Source organism: Lolium perenne, chromosome 3, assembly GCF_019359855.2.
Source record: "Lolium perenne isolate Kyuss_39 chromosome 3, Kyuss_2.0, whole genome shotgun sequence".
In the NCBI taxonomy this organism is placed as follows: domain Eukaryota; kingdom Viridiplantae; phylum Streptophyta; class Magnoliopsida; order Poales; family Poaceae; genus Lolium; species Lolium perenne.
The window spans coordinates 86030981-86035339 of NC_067246.2; positions in this window are offsets into that span (position 1 = coordinate 86030981).

Here is a 4359-nt window from a genome sequence, read left to right on the forward strand (position 1 = left end):
ACAATATATATATAAACTTCCGCAAAATAGTTATTCGCCATAGCTCAAAAATAGTTTACAAACCAACAAACATATAAACATCGGACAGCAAAAAGCTCAGGGGCTTCATAAAAGGAAAAACGTATCAATATAGACCGTGTTTACAATATACATAACCTTGTCTTCACGAAAAATTCGACAAAGAAAAAGAAACTGTTAGTTACCACCTAGTATGTCATCTATGTTTACCCTCTCATTGTTTGCAGCCCTAGTCCTATGTTCAGCATAGCTACCCCTTACGAAGAATTCGGCATCTAGCCGAAGCAATTCATCCATCATCTCTTCAGCTACAGGGGTTACAACATAGTTGATCTTATCAATGTTCCGCCTCCTCTTAGTCAGTTTGGCTTGACACTTGGCGACAATTCGAGTCATGTCTAACTTCGGGTAGCAGACCTGTATCATAATCATGGCAAATCTTGCTCGAGCAGACAGTTGGGCCCGCACAAATTCATGGATTCGAGGGGCATCCCGGAACTTATCTATCAGAGCAGGAAGAGTTTCTGGCGTTTTGTTGCGTGGAAACATGGTGTTATAAACTAAAGACAATGTCCTTGTGCAGAAGTCGAGAAAATCGCGGACTTGACCCGCGCGATCTTGAAATCTGGCGGTACGTTCAGGCGTAGCCCAGAAATTAGAACCATGCTCTAGTGCAAGCTTGAGAAGCACATTGGACCGAGCTTCAACACGCTGATCTTCGGCAACAGTATCCAAAAAAGAACCTATTTCAGCAAAAGCATCAGCGAGGAAGAGAAAACAGTAAGAATGAAATCAAATATGGCCAAGTTCAAGAAGTGTACCCGTCATATCCAAGCTGGAGTCGTTCATCAGTTGAAGCATATAATTTTCCCGTGAAGAAGCTTCGGCAGCCTCAGTAACCGCGGTTTCCTTCAACGCTAAGGCTTCCTGAGCTTCTTGAAGAGCAATTTTTCCTTTTCAGAAGATCTTCGAGACTGTTCCATTATCACGAGAGCTTGTTTCTTCGTCGACTGAAGTTGTCGTCGAAGTTCGTCCAAATCTTCATTCTGTGCAGCACTTGAAGAACCTTCAATAAACTCGACAACGGAGGTTTTTCTCGAGTAGGACGCAGCTGGTAATGCATCTGAAGAACGAGGCACCACGGTATAGTTGTCAAAAACCAACTGGAGAGAAATATTTTGACATCAATAACTTGGCAAAGATAGCATTGTATTGATTCATCTGGATATTTACATGAGCATTACAAAAGAGGATCCCTAGTGAATCAGTGGTAGGCTGTCGCAAAAGCTACTACGACGACAGCAACAAAATAGGAAAACACAAAAGCAAAATCTAAGACAAGATGGTGTACTTGACCTCCAGCTTCGACGAACTAGGGGAAGGAGTTGGTTTGCATCCGAGGAAGGAGAGGATCTTCTTCGAGTTAGGCTTTGCAGCCTTAATCAAGGATTGCCACCTCTTCGTCTCCATCTTCTTAGCATCGCCAACCTTCGCCCAATCGACGTTTCGTTGGCTGTCAGCAACCAACGCGATGGTGCCTTCAACGCCAATCTTTAAGCCCTCTTGACGGAGGCCCAACCCAAGATCTTCTTTGGGGATGAAGCACTTGGTCAGGGCAGCAAAAGTGTCGGGTTCCTCTTTCTTCGCGAAGAAGTAGGGAAAAAGCCGCAACAGCCCCGACCTAGCATCAGCGATGCTCTGGCGAACTTCGTCTCCATGAATTTCAAGGAGAGAAAGCGCGTCCCGAAGGCGATCATTTTCAGGCGCTTCAAGTTCAAAATCTTGGTGCGTTTTCCCTACTGAAACAAATTCTTCGAGCTGTCAAGAGATTCCTAGAAAAGCAAACATCCACGATGAATCGATATGGTTAGGGCACTTACTAACGAAGCGCCGATTTTGCGACTCCAAGCGAGCGATGATGTCTTCCTCGCGAGCAGATTGCCGAGTTGTGTTCTCGCTTAAGGCATTTTCCGCGTCATGGAGCCTCTTTCGAAGACCCTCGACAGCGGCAGCATCTAATTCAGCCTTTTCGCGAGCTTTTTCACTCTGCTCTAGCTTGAGGGCAAGATCATCAGCGCGCTTACTCGCCTCAGAAAGAGAATCTAGCAACTAGAGCAGTTAACTAGTACCTGATCCGTCAGATGAACTAGCCCCAACTACTGTTATCCATGTACAATATATGAGTGTTTCATTAAAAATATGTGTTAGCTCGAAGAAGTTAGATGATAATTATAAAGTTGGAGATTTTCTCTGATTCTTCGACTCAAGCAAAATCTCGGGGGCTACTGACATAGGCATCCCCAATGGGCCTGCCGAATATGGTACCCGGGGTTTATTGAAGGCCCACGGGTCGAAGAATATGAAGTTCGGAAGCCCAGTTCGTTGTTAAGGAAAGATAGAGTTGTATTAGGAAAGTAGAGATTTGTTACTTTACGGGTTGAACTCAGAGAGTTTCCCGGAATCTGTAAACTTGTGTAATACGAAACCCTCGACTCCACCTCCTATATAAGGGGGAGTCGAGGGACAAAGAGAGGATCGAATCATTGTTAACGCAACCCTAGTTTTCATAAGCAGTCGAGTACTTTTCCGCCTAAAACCCTCGAGATCTACTTGCCCTCTACTTCCAACTAAACCCTTGTCTACAATCCGTACGCATTGATAAGTTAATCCCTTGTCACCTCCGTCCAAGTGGGACCCTCGGTGTTTCTGCCGCTCCCAGCTTCGGTGGCCCGTGTCCTACTCTCTGGCCATGGTCTCCGCTAAGTGGGGGGTTGGCATGTCCCGACGCTACGTGCCAAGCTCCGAGACAAATCTCTGATCCATGCCTTTGCCGGATCCGGCGTGACGACGCTCTCTGCGGCGTTTTTCCTCCTTGGAGGCACCGTTCTAGAGCTTTGCATGTGTCTGACAGTTGCACCTCTTGTCTGCTTGTCGATCCTTGGCTCGTTTCCTTCGAGGCTTGAAGTTGTCATGGTAGCCCACGCTAGGCTTCCTAGATGTCTTGGGGTGGCCTCGGTTTGCGTTGCCTTTCGACCACAGGGGCGGCACACCGGTGTCGTCGCCCCAGTCTCGGCTATCCGATGCCCTTCGACTATGCTTGGTCTCGGCGGCACAACGCCCTTAGACTTTGCCGATGGCACACCGGTGTCGTCGCACGGTCTTGGTGACATAGGCATCCCAGATGGGCCTGCCGAATAAGGTACCCGCGGATAATCGAAGGCCCACGACCCGAAGTTTATGAAGCTCGGAAACCCAATAGATATCGATATGGAAAATAGAGATAGATTAGGAATAACAAACGTGTATCAATACGGGAAGGACTCAAATAAGTCTCCCGGACTTTGTAACTTGTACGATACGAAAACCTCGGATCTACCTCCTATATAAAGGGGAGCCGGGGGGAGAAACAAAGGATCGAACCATTGTCAACATACACCCTAGTTTTTCATAGTAGAGCACCTTTTCGGCTGAAACCTTCGAGATCTACTTGCCCTCTACTTTCCGCGAAACCCTAGTCTGCAACTTGCAGGCATTGACAAGTTAATACCTTGTCACTTGGCTATGCGACGCCCTTCGACTGTGCTCGTGACACTTCTTGGTGTGCTCATGCCTAGTCTCCACGTATTCCGCTTCATGTTCCCTTGGGCTACTTGCCTTCGGTGTTGGGGTTCTCACCGGAGATCCTCCCTGGTAGTCAACTTGAGGTCCTCGAGGTGGCGTGCTGGTTGATATTTTTCTCAAGTGTGTGTCTTGTGGCGTGACTCGACTCTGCAACGCCCTTCGATCACGGGGTAAGCAAACCGGTGTCATCACCCTAGTCTCGACATCCGATGCCCTTCGACTGTGCCTGGTCTCGGTTCTGCAGGACCTCGAAGTCGCCAACCGCTTGCCTTGCCAAGTCGTGGCGGCCGTCCTATGAGATGCTAGCCTCCAAGAGGGTTCGGTTGGCTCTGTTTGCTAACCTCCCCTTCCCTTTTTGTGTTCTCCACCTCTAGTTTGTTTTTTCTGTATTTTATTTGTTCTCCTCTCCCTTGTATATCACCGTGTAATTTCTCTATCTGTTTGTAAGAACATGGGCCGGCTAGGCTACTTTCGATGGAATGAAACAGACGGTGGGATCCCCCCGTCAACCTCGGAAAAAGTATTACTGTCAAGTAATATAAATTGGAGGGAGTAACGAAATACAACTTGTGTATAAAAACAAAAATTCATACCATGAACATCGAGTACATTCGATCCAGGTTCTACAGTTAACGCAAATGACTTAAATCAGGGCATGTGTTTATACATTTTGAGTTCAAACAATTGGGCGGGACCACTTATCAGTTGAATGTCTAGCAC